Source organism: Mesoplodon mirus (genome assembly GCF_964341445.2).
Source record: "Mesoplodon mirus genome assembly, chromosome: 10".
Classification (NCBI taxonomy): Eukaryota; Metazoa; Chordata; class Mammalia; order Artiodactyla; family Ziphiidae; genus Mesoplodon; species Mesoplodon mirus.
Genome location: NC_138986.1, coordinates 39,934,226 through 39,947,174, shown reverse-complemented (window position 1 = coordinate 39,947,174; position 12,949 = coordinate 39,934,226). Strand labels below are relative to the sequence as shown.

Sequence of the window (12,949 nt, the reverse complement as noted above, 5' to 3'; positions counted from 1 at the left end):
TGTGGTGCACTGGCTCTAGAGCGCAGGCTCAGTAGCTGTGGTGCACGGGCTCAGTTGCTCCGCAGCATGTGGGACCAGGACCAGGGCTCGAACCCGTGTCCCCTGAATTGGCAGGCAGATTCTTAACCACTGCATCACCAGGGAAGTTCGCCCTCACTTTTCTTTATCTTTGCACCATCAAAGGTTTTATCCCTAACCTACAAGTAAAGTGTTGCCTGTTTTTGACTTTATCTAAATGAACCCTACTGCATATAGTATGCTATAACTTGCTCCATTTTCTCATACACATATTTGTGAGGTTGACCCAAGAAAGTGTGTTGCTGCCAATAATTTTTTTCCACTGTATTCTATTTGTTTTTTGCCTATACCACATTTTTGTTCAAACTACTCTTGACATTTGAGTTGTTTCCATTATTTTTACCGTTACAAACAAAACTATCAAATCATATAGAATTGCATTTGCTTTATGCATATTAATTTTGTATCCAGCAACTTTACTAAAATCTCTTTTTAATTCTAGTAATTTATCTCTCAATTTTTTTACTATTCCATGTCTATTTATAAAATCCACAAATAATGGCATCTTTGCTTTTTTCCAATCCACATCTCCTTTATTTATTTTTCTTCATTACTAATACTGGACCTCTAGTACATATTGAGCCTGCCAATCAGATTGTGGTTCAAATTCTCAGTTACAGCTTTTTACCCTTCTCAGCACAGAACTTATGTTCAAGAAAGTTGATTTTCCTTGTTATCTTCTGGGGTGTGAGGTAGGGAGGGTAGGTTTAATCCTGGCTCACCATTATACATTTAGCCATTTGATGTCCTAGTTTTATAGGGGAGACATGTCTTCCTATTAGACTCCTTATCTTGAACAAGTCTTGGGCTTTGTTTCTGTTGCCATATCCTGTGGGGCCATGGAGAAACATGGTTAGGGAATAAGCCAGTTCCATTTCTCAACTTACCTTTCTGAGCTCTTGACTTAACTTATATAAGGCCTGAAATTTTCTTACCTTATTATTAGTTCACTGATGCATTTAAGGAAATTTTATTAAATATATTTTATGAGAACTGTTTAGGTGTTTTTATTGGCAAGTCAGTCCAGGCACCCAGCCTGCCATGTTAGCAGAAAAAAAGCAGATGAGTTGAAGAATTATGAAAACAAACTAGGCTGCTGATTCTTCAGACAGGATGCAAGAACTAGCTTAAGTGTACCCTTTGAAGTAAGGCCAGTTTTCTAAACAATTTTTAAATCCTTTCTCAAAAAGTAATGACAATGCCAAGATTTTTTTCCTTTTCCAGTAAAAGCCATATACTACATATCCGACAGTAGGTAAAAATATCCAAAGAGTGCATTCATTGCACCCTGATGTCATTTCTCTTGGTGAAAACACTATTACGTTTTTTTCTGGAAAAACTATCTCTGTGCCAACACGTATTATGCCAATCAGTTACACATCAAGTTTTGAACTCCAAACACCTACACAAAGTTCTTCATGATTGGCTCTCACTTCTCAGAAATAACACAGTAATGTTCCAGCGTTCCTGAGAGATCATAGTATTCTTTTACAGTCCGTTTGATGTATGTTTCCAAAATGCCAGACAGAAACCCATAATGCCTTCAGAATTTGTGCCAAGTACACATAGCTGAGATTACTCAGATAAAGTCATATTAATCTTAAAGACATTTGCTATTTTTTTGAATGACAAAAGGGCATTCATAAAATTTTGTCTAATTTACTTTGTTTATTCTATGGGTGTGACCCTTAATTGTTTGTTTTGCTATTTAATTCAATGTTTGCTGAACAAAATGACAGGCATTTTGAGTCCCACTTTCCTGCATCCAGCATAACTGAGATTATCAGACTGGACTCCCATATTCAGAAGAGGAAAACAGTCACTAAAATAAGGAAGCAAGAACTCCTTTTTTGTATCCATAACGTCTGGCACTACCCCTGGCATGTGGGAGAAGCTAAATATTTATGAAAGGAATAATAATGTTGAGGGATATTAAATAGAATTCCCCACTTGTGCCAGGAAGAAAATGACAGAGAAAGAAGACAGGCTCTGGGGTTCGACAGATCTGGGCTCGTATTTCAGCAACATCAGTCATTAACTTCCTGGCACTAACAAGTGAACATCAGTTTCCTAATCTGTAAGGAAGGGAATAATGCCTAATTCACAGGGCCGTGAATTGTGGGGATTAAGTGAGATGACACATAAGCAACTAGCATAGTTCCTGGCACAAAGTTGTTATTCAGTAAGTTATTTTCCTACTCTCAACCCACTTTTTCAAACACTGTTTAAAAATTATCTCGAGAGAACAATGACCGCTGCTGAGAGTGAGAGTGATGTGCGTGTGCTGAGTAGGGGGAGGGGCCTGGCGTGTTCTGAAATGGGACTGAGAGTTGTCTGCTGGTTCTCAGCTTGAAGAAGATTCTACAGTCCTTATTGATCCTGTTTCTTGGCGTTACCATTTTTTGAAGCAAAGTTAACCTAGTTTTCTAGTTTGAGCTTTCTTTTTAGCCATCTTTAAAAAAATTTTTTTTAAATCTATAAACTAGACAAGAGATAGTTCTACAATGTTGAAGTCATTCCAGCAGTCATCTCTTGGTAGCGACTCGCAGGGTCGTGGGCGTGACCTGTCTGCAGCAGGAAAAGGCCTTCTTGCTGCTGCTACCCAGGCTTTAAGTATGCCAGCATCTCTTGGAAGGATGAACCAGGGTACTGCACACCTTGCTACTTTGACAAATCTTGGAATGAGTTCTTCATTGAATCAACAAGGAGCTCATAGTGCACTGTGAGTACACAGTGCTAGTACTTCTTCCCATAATTTGATTTCTGTATTTAACATTGGAAGTAGAGGTCCCCTCCCTTTGTCTTCTCAGCACCGTGGAGATGCATACCAGACCAGTAACATTTTGGCCAGCTTTGGTCTGTCTGCTAGAGACTTAGATGAACTGAATCGTTATTCAGAGGACAAGATTACTCCTGAGAACTTGCCCCCAATCCTTCTACAACTTGAAAGGAGGAGAACTGAAGAAGGCCCTACATTGAGTTATGGTAGAGATGGCAAATCTGCTACATGGGAGCCACCATACAGAGTACCTAGGGACGATTGGAAAGAAAAGAAGCACTTTAGAAGAGATAGTTGTTTTTTGTTTTTTGTTTTTTGGCTGTGTTGGGTCCTCGTTGCGGTGTGCAGGCTTCTCATTGCAGTGGCTTCTCTTATTGTGGAGCATGGAGGGTGAGCTTCAGTAGTTGTGGTGCACAGGCTTAGTTGCTCCGCAGCATGTGGGATCTTCCCAGACCAGGGATCGAACCCATGTCCCCTGCATTGGCAGGCAGATTCTTAACCACTGTGCCACCAGGGAAGCCCAAGAAGAGATAGTTTTGATGATCGTGGTCCTAGTTTCAACCCAGGGCTTGATTATGACCGTGGAAGTCGTTCGCAAGAATCTGGTTATTATGACAGAGTGGATTATGAAGATGACAGATTAAGAGATGGAGAAAGGTGTAGGGATGATTCTTTTTTTAGTGAGACCTCACGTAACTATCATAAATTTGACAGTGAGTATGAGAGAATGGGACATGGTCCTGGCCCCTTACAAGAGAGATCTCTCTTTGAGAAAAAAAGGGGTGCTCCTCCAAGTAGCAATATAGAAGACTTCCATGGACTCTTACCAAAGGGTTATTCCCATCTGTGCTCTATATGTGATTTGCCAGTTCATTCTAATAAGGAGTGGAGTCAACATATCAATGGAGCAAGTCACAGTTGTTGATGCCAGCTTCTTCTTGAAATCTACCCAGAATGGAACCCTAACAATGATATAGGACACACAATGGGTGATCCATTCATGTTGCAGCAATGTACAAACCCAGCACCAGGAATTCTGGGACCTCCACCTCCCTCATTTCATCTTGGGGGACCAGCAGTTGGACCAAGAGGAAATCTGGGTGCTGGAAATGGAAACCTGCAAGGACCAAGACACATGCAAAAGGGCAGGGTGGGAACTAGCCGAGTTGCTCACATCATGGATTTCTGGCAAGGAAAAAATTTGAGATATCAACTATTACAGCTGGTGGAACCATTTGGAGTTATTCAAATCATCTGATTCTAAATAAAATTAATGAGGCATTTATTGAAATGGCGACCACAGAAGATGCTCAGGCTGCAGTGGATTATTATATGGCTATACCAGCATTAGTATTTGGCAAGCCAGTGAGAGTTCATTTATCCTAGAAGTATAAAAGAATAAAGGCCTTTATTGAGATGGAGACCAGAGAAGATGCAATGGCAGTGGTTGACCACTGTTTGAAAAAGGCCCTTTGGCTTCAAGGGAGATGTGTAAAAGTTGGCCTGTCTGAAAAATACAAAACATTGGTACTTAGGACTCCCAACAGAGGCATTGACTTACTGAAAAAAGATAAATCCTGGAGATCTTACTCTCCAGATGGCAAAGAATCTCCAAGTGATAAGAAATCCAAAACTGATGGTTCCCCGAAGACTGAAAGTACAACTGAAGGTAACGAACAAGAAGAGAAGTCAGGTGAAGGTGGTGAAAAAGATACAAAGGATGACCAGTCAGAACAAGAACCTAACATACTTCTTGAATCTGAAGATGAGCTACTTGTAGATGAAGAAGCAGCAGCAGCACTGCTAGAAAGTGGCAGTTCAGTGGGAGATGAGACAGATCTTGCTAATTTAGGGGATGTGGCATCTGAGGGCAAAAAGGAAACTTCAGACAAAGCTGTGTGAAAAAAGATGCAAATGCAAGTGCTTCAGCAACTGCGAAGAAAAAGCTTAAAAAGGTGGACAAGATTGAGGAACTTCACCAAGAAAATGAAGCAGCACTGGAAAATGGAATTAAAAATTAGGAAAATACAGAATCAGGTGCTGAATCTGCTGAGAATGCTGATGATCCCAACAAAGATACAAGTGAAAATGCAGATGGCCACAGTGATGAAAACAAGGACTATACAATCACAGATGAGTACAGAATTGGACCATATCAGCCCAGTGTTCCTGTTGAAATTTCTGAGTAAATTGGCAGAAGAACACAGGCAGAAGAAGGAAGCTTAAGATGTGCAAGAAGCTTAATGATTTCAAAGAAAATAATGGTTCTTTGTTTTTAAATGTTAACCTTTTAAATATACAATACAGATAGAAGAAAACTATTGTACTCTTTTGTTACAGTGGAAAAATAATAGACGTCTGTTCAAGTGTTAAGTGTTATAGCAAAAATACATATATGGTTAAGTTAACGAAGAATTGTTTTTGTTTTATCAAAATGGTAACAGACAGAAATACTTTGTAGAGACTGACTTCATATGCTATTTAAGACACTTGCACCACTAAGAAAGATACATAGAAACATTCAGAGAAATGAAATTTAGTAGTTCCAAGCTTCAAAGAAATGTCAAAACTTTTGATTCCATTCAATAAAGAACAAAACCAATTGTATTTTTATTACTTTCATTTAAAACGTTCCACATTTTAATCTGAACCTTGCAGACTTTTCATTTGGAGTCTGAAGCATTTTTGGTTTTGTTTCATTTTTTGAGAACTTCATTAATGTGAGATTGGTAATTAAAATGAAGGTGCAGTTTTCTTTTAATGTCATGCTGTAGTTTAGGTAATTAAGTAATTAAGTATTAAGTAATTGGCTTTAGATTTTGTAATTTTTCCCCTAAGTTCCTGCTAGATTTCATATTCTAGTAGTCAATGTATTTTTCAGTGAAATGTAAAAATATTCCCATTCTCTTTGACCAGTATCAATTTCTTGAGATCTTATTGCTTGTCGCTTAAATCCTGTAGCTGTCATATATCTGGTATAAGCAACATTTGATTTTTGAAGTGTATAGACCATCTCTTCATATTTTCAAGATGTAATTTTACATTTCTGCATTTAAAAAAAGTTTGGCCATAATCTTAGACGCATGCTTCTAATTCATACACTTGCATATGTGACATTCGAGAACAGGAATTTGCATGTATAATCTGTGTCCACTTGTAACTTTCTGGTTATATACTGCTTATATCTGTGGATTCAAGTTTCTGAAGTGAGTACCAATAAGAAAAAAAAAAAAAACCTGGGCCATGTTCATTGGTTATACATGTTTGAAATGTTAACCAATATATTTGTCAGTTGTGGTTTTTATTCACTGTTACACTTTTTTGCATGCTTTAACAAATTATTATATTTTTAATCTAGAGTGTTCCAAAGACTGCTACTAAAGATCTGAGTTAAAAAAAATTATCTCTTTTACCATTTGGTATTGAATACATTGCCTGTATCTGATTTCCATCATGGTGCTTCTTCTTTATAATAGCACTACTCTTACAGTGCATTATGCCTTGTCTAGTTTCTGGCCAAATGGCAAAGGATTATTTTTAAAAAGAAGGAGCACTGTGAACAAAACTTCCATTTTTTCCCTCTGATTTCATCCCTGATCATGGCTTCGTCAATGAACAGTATGCACAGTTTTCAAACTATTTCATGTCTGTGTCCCTTCGTTCAAATTCTAAACACTGACACTGAATGATTAGGTCTATATACAAATTGTCTACCCATCATGGAATCACACAGTACAAACACGACCACCCAAACCCATCACTTTAGCAAGTGCTCTGAGAGGGGTACAATTTCAAAGAAGTGGCTGCTGTTGGAAAGTTATATAGACCTACCTAGTTCACCTCATCTGATCCCATGCTCACCAAATTATCGTTTATTAATTTGGTTTACCTTGAAGCTTGCCTATTGAGGAAACATGCACTGGCATTTGGGAGTTATATTTCTCTTTGTAAATTAATAAATTGAATTCAGTAATATAAGCAAAAGGAGAGAAGATAAACATAGAGGATCAATCTACAAAAGGAAAATAGAAAAAAATACTTATGGGGAAGTAAGGAAAGGGAGAACTAGAAAATTACTTGACTTTCTGTTCCTGAGGTTTGGCTTCTCATTCTGAACTTTCCATGAGATTCCCCTGTAGCCTGCAGATATATCACATTTTTGCTTGATCTACTTTGAGTGACCTTTTGGTTTTTCAACTGTGGCCCATTGACAAAAATATTTTAAATCTTAGAAGCCTGAAACACTGCGTCAGACCTTATTGTCACGCTGTAGTAAATTTTCCAAGGTAGTGCGGTCCTGTGAGGTTTCTTGGCAATCAGCCAACTGTAGCTCACCTTCCTTGACTCAATAATATTTATTGATTTGCTTATTTGAACAAATTATCTCTAAGATAAAGTCTACAGTAATATATTTACTTGTACAAAGAAAATCATATAAGCCCTGAAGATTTTAATTAGCAGTAAAATATGAAACGTTGCACTGAGTTTTGCTTCCTCAAGCAAATTTTTTTTAATCCAAGAAGTGAGAGCAAGAAGGACATGAGAGTGGTATGAATAAAATTATAAACCTAGCACTTTTACATTTTACAGATTACAAAGATAGTGATAGAATCCAAATTCTCCTTTTTTTAAAAAATAAATTTAATTATTTATTTATTTTTGGCTGTGTTGGGTCTTCCTTTCTGTGCAAGGGCTTTCTCTAGCTGTGGCAAGTGGGGGCCACTCTTCATCGCGGTGCGTGGGCCTCTCACTGTCGCGGCCTCTCTTGTTGTGGAGTACAGGCTCCAGACGCGCAGGCTCAGTAGTTGTGGCTCACGGGCCCAGTTGCTCCGCGGCATGTGGGATCTTCCCAGACCAGGGCTCGAACCCATATCCTCCGCATTGGCAGGCAGATTCTCAACCACTGCGCCATCAGAGAAGCCCCATATTTTTAATATATGTAATAGGCGTCACATTGACTTCCTGTGTAGTTTTGTCTGAATCATGTTTAGGCCTTACTTCAACTCTAGAGACATAGAATACAACAATGGTCATTGATACTCATCACCACTTCAACTGCTTGCAGTAGACATAGGAAAAGACTAGCATAGTATTATAAGTGTTTGCATTCAGGTAGCTACAAGCCATGGCATGTGGAAAGAAAAAAGTGCTTTTAAGACACATAAAATACAATGTTATCCACTTACTAACTAAAGAATCAAGAACCCCAAAAAGGCAGTTAAAAAAAATAATAACTCAGTTCAAATGTTAGAATAAAAGAAGAAAAGCATAAGGTAAAAGAAAATTTGTTCCCTCACATTTAATCATAATAAATGCAAACTTACACTGTTCTACCTAATGTCACATAATTAATTTATTCTATCAATACTTCATTATTTTTCTTAGCTTGACAGGTTGGGGGAGGATGTTATAATAATTCATAAAATCTTTGATAATGTCTCTACCTTGTCCAATAGTCAGTGATCTGGAAACATTATTTTCCAAGTTAGTAAACCAATGAAAAAAAGCAGATTTTATATGTTCTTCTGTTGCTTGCTAATTAGCCTATGCCTACCAAAAATCTAGTCCTACTTTTTGATATCAAGACAGAGCTTCTTCAGGGCAAATTTGTTAGAGCTAGTGATTTCTTTTTCAGTAGCACTAAATAGACTTAAAGGAAGGAATAGAATCCCAGTGAAGAAGATACCCTGCCATCAGCTACTTCACATTTCAGAACAGAGCAGACAACCTCAGGGACCTGTGGGTAAATGGTAAATGACAACCAAGATTCTGCCCATTATTAATTCAGTATCTTGCTGTTTGGTTTTCGGCAGAAACAAAACACATAATTAGTCTTGGCAGTTGAGAACCACAATTGCCTCTCACTATGTTGAACTCTTTGCTTCCCTTTTATTTATTTATTAAAAATATTTATTTATTTAGGCTGTGCTGGGTCTTCATTGTGGCACGCAGGATCTTTGTTGCAGCATGCGGGATCTCTTTTTTTTAGTTGCAGCATGCAGACTTCTTAGTTGAGGCATATGAGCTCTGAGTTGCGGCATGCATGTGAGATCTAGTTCCCTGACCAGGGATCAAACCCGGGCCACCTGCATTGGGAGCACCCACAGGACCACCAGGCAAGTCCTTTCTTTCTTTTCCTTTAAGTATTAAAGAAGAATAATTTCATATGGGTGTCAAAAGCAGCCAGTAGAAAAGAAGCATAAAAATGCCTATTAAATTGTATCCTGTGTATTGTCACTCCTGTGGTAATGACTGTAATTTATGACACAACTTTATATTCTGCATATATCTTCAGAAGCTACTAAGTGTGACTAACAGTAATTAAGAATAGCCCTGTGGGATAAGTCTTAAAATATTATCTGACAACTTGGCTAAGGGTGACAGAATTTTCTCTAAATAACTCATATTTTATAATAGTACCTAAATGAGAACTTATCCTCTCATGCAGCAACAGTTTTGTTTTGCCTTTTTAATGTATGTATTTATTTATTTATTTATGGCTGCATTGGGTCTTCATTGCTGCGTGCAGGCTTTCTCTAGTTGCGGCGAGCAGGGCTACTCTTCATTGTGATGCACGGGCTTCTCATTGCTGTGGCTTGTCTTTGTTGCAGTGCATGGGCTCTAGGCACATGGGCTTCAGTAGTTGTGACTCGCAGGCTCAGTAGTTGTGGCTTGCAGACTCTAGAGTGCAGGCTCAGTAGTTGTGCACAGGCTTAGTTGCTCCACGGCATGTGGGATCTTCCCAGACCAGGGCTCAAACCTGTGTCCCCTGCATTAGCAGGCGGATTCTTAACCACTGCACCACCAGGGAAGTCCATTGTTTTGATTTCTGGGCTAACTTTTCTCATAGTTAAACATAAAGCACTACTTATACTCACTATGAAAAACTGTTAATATGTAGTTGTGGTGGAGACAATAAGTTATACAGGGAAGAACTGAATGATTTATTTTTTCCCAAAGGTCTAATCCTTAGATCTACTTTAAACTGTTGTCTAAGGCAAAAAGTCAAGACAAATAATGCATTTTGATACACACCTGGTAAGGTTTTTAATAAAAGTTTGATAATCTGCAGCAAAATAGTCAGATACTAGGCTGAGGTTCAGAAACTCTTGCTAATGATTGTGTTCATTTTTATTTTAGAGGACCAATGTATTTCAGAAAAATACTTCCTTGTGGTAGAGAATAGCAACATGCTCATAACTTTCTTCTAAATATTCAAAGGTATGCTCAGAGAAACCTGTATTTTTGACCCTTCAATAAGTTGTTTGTAAATATGAATCAAAAGAAGTGTCAGTCTCATGCCTAGGATAAAATCCCTAGGCTTTTTACATGAATAATATTTTCAACTATTGATTTATCTTCATTTAAACCTCAAACATTTTTCAAATGACTAACACAGTCTGTAACATAATATAATACCTCAAAACTTATTCCTAACCTAAAAACTCATTTTGGGATGTGTTTAGGCAATAATATAAAGCAATCAAACATTTTATCACTTGGTAATAACATTGTATCAAATTATCCACTCCTGATTATACTTTCTCATGATGAAATGAGGTATCAGAATAAGCTGTGTCAAAGAAACTGGAAAGTAAATAAGATTTACTGAACTGGGTACTAGTCAGTATTGCTATTCTGACCCTCCCTTTCTCTTTCACTTTCCAATAGAATGTTTCAAAGTAGCAGAAATTCTTTCTTACTGAATTTTAAAAAATCACCTTATTGATAAGGCATTAAGTTCTCCATTCTCTCATTTTTGTTTAAACAAAATAAGGAATAAAATTATCAGAGATTCAAAAAATGGTACAAAGATTCAAAAAGGGTAGCTCAACTAAATATTCTGATGAAACAGCATTTTAATATTATTTTTGTCAACTTTTGGAGATAAAGGACACTATCCAAAACACATGCTTAATTATACTTACCACTAATATGTAACTATTTTAAGGTGTAAAATATCATTATTTTTCGACTAGGATCAATTGATCTTCATTTTCTTTCTGAAAGTAGAGCTTAGTCTTACTAAGCCTGCCATATGTCTAAAGAAGCCACAATTTGTAAGTACAGTTATTTTTTCATATTTATTTTGCCAGTTGAATAGTAAGCATAATTGAGGAGTGGATAATTAATATATATATAAGAATATGTCTATATTAATTATCATTTATTCTGATTTTTTCCCCTGTTTTATAACTGCATTTGATGTAGAAAAAAATGACTCCAAAAAATGACTGCAAGGATTCTAGCATAATGGAGAACAGTACTGGCAAGTGAGACAGAAAATACTGGAAGAGGAAGCTTGCGAGAAAAGAGTTTGAATTGGCTCAGAGAACTTAGTCCTTTCCCATGCATGCACATGTCTCTTAAGAGTTCTCCCTTTGTGGAAGTCTTTGCTTCTTCTTATTATTCTTTTTTTTAAATTTAATTAATTTATTTTTTATACAGAAGGTTCTTATTAGTTATCTATTTTATACATATGTGTATATATGTCAATCCCAATCTCCCAGTTCATCCCACCACCACCCCCCCGCCACTTTTCCCTGTTGGTGTCCATGCATTTGTTCTCTACATCTGTGTCTCTATTTCTGCCTTGCAAACTGGTTCATCTGTACCAGTTTTCTAGATTCCACATATATAAGTTAATATACGATATTTGTTTTTCTCTTTCTGACTTACTTCACTCTGTATGACAGTGTCTAGGTCCATCCACATCCCTACAAATGGCCCAGTTTCATTCCTTTTTTATGGCTGAGTAATATTTCATTGTATATATGTACCACATCTTTATCCATTTGTCTGTCAATGGGCATTTAGGTTGCTTCCATGATCTAGCTATTGTAAATAGTGCTGCAATGAACATTGGGGTGCATGTGTCTTTTTGAATTATGGTTTTCTCTGGGTATATGCCCAGTAGTAGGATTGCTGGGTCACATGGTAATTCTATTTTTAGTTTTTTAAGGAACCTCCATACTGTTCTCCATAGTGGTTGTATCAATTTACATTCCCACCAACAGTGCAACAGGGTTCCCTTTTCTCCACACCCTCTCCAGCATTTGCTGTTTCTAGATTTTCTAATGATGCCCATTCTAACCAGTGTGAGGTGATACCTCATTGTAGCTCTGATTTGCATTTCTCTAATAATTAGTGATGTTGAGCATTTTTTTCATGTGTTTGTTAGCCATCTGTATGTCTTCTTTGGAGAAATGTCTATTTAGATCTTCTGCCCCGCCCTTTTTTTTTACATGTACATGAAATATTTTTATTGTTGCTAGTTTTACAAAATTCTGCCCATTTTTAAAATTGGGTAGTTTGTTTTTTTTACTATTGAGCTGCATGAGCTGTTTATGTATTTTGGAGATTAATCCGTTGTCCGTTGATTTGTAGGCAAATATTTTCTCCCATTCTGAGGGTTGTCTTTTCATATTGTTTGTAGTTTCCTTTGCTGTGCAAAAGCATTTAAGTTTCATTAGGTCCCATTTGTTTATTTTTGTTTTTATTTTCATTACCCTATGAGGTGGATCAAAAAAGATCTTGCTGTGATTTATGTCTAAGAGCATTCTTCCTATGTTTTCCTCTAAGAGTTTTACAGTGTCCGGTCTTACATTTAGGTCTTTAACCCATTTTGAGTTTATTTTTGTGTATGGTGTTGGGAAGTGTTCTAATTTCATTCTTTTACATGTAGCTGTCCAGTTTTCCCAGCATCATTATTGAAGAGACTGTCTTTTCTCCACTGTATATCCTTGCCTCCTTTGTCATAGATTAGTTGACCATAGGTGTATGGGTTTATCTGTGGGCTTTCTATCCTGTTCCATTGATCTATATTTCTGTTTTTGTGCCAGTACCATATTGTCTTGATTACTGTAGCTTTGTAGTATATTCTGAAGTCAGGGAGCCTGATTCCTCCAGCTCTGTTTTTTTTTCCCTCAAGACTGCATTGGCTATTCAGGGTCTTTTGTATCTCCATACAAATTTTAAGATTTTTTCTTCTAGTTCTGTAAAAAATGCCATTGGTAATTTGATAGGGATTGCATTGAATTTGTAGATTACTTTGGAGAGTACAGTCATTTTCACAATATTGATTCTTCCAGT

At 37.1% G+C, this 12,949-nt stretch overlaps 1 pseudogene across 1 annotated transcript in view; it reads left to right on the top strand.

The window, feature by feature from the left end:
• Positions 1-2,582: 2,582 nt before the first annotated feature.
• The window catches only part of LOC309811180 (matrin-3-like), a 32,457-nt pseudogene continuing 22,090 nt past the window's right edge, over positions 2,583-12,949 (top strand). The window contains exons 1-2 of the transcript in view: positions 2,583-3,178; positions 3,392-5,042. The product of the transcript in view is annotated as a matrin-3-like (transcript). The remainder of the gene's footprint in view (positions 3,179-3,391; positions 5,043-12,949) is intronic.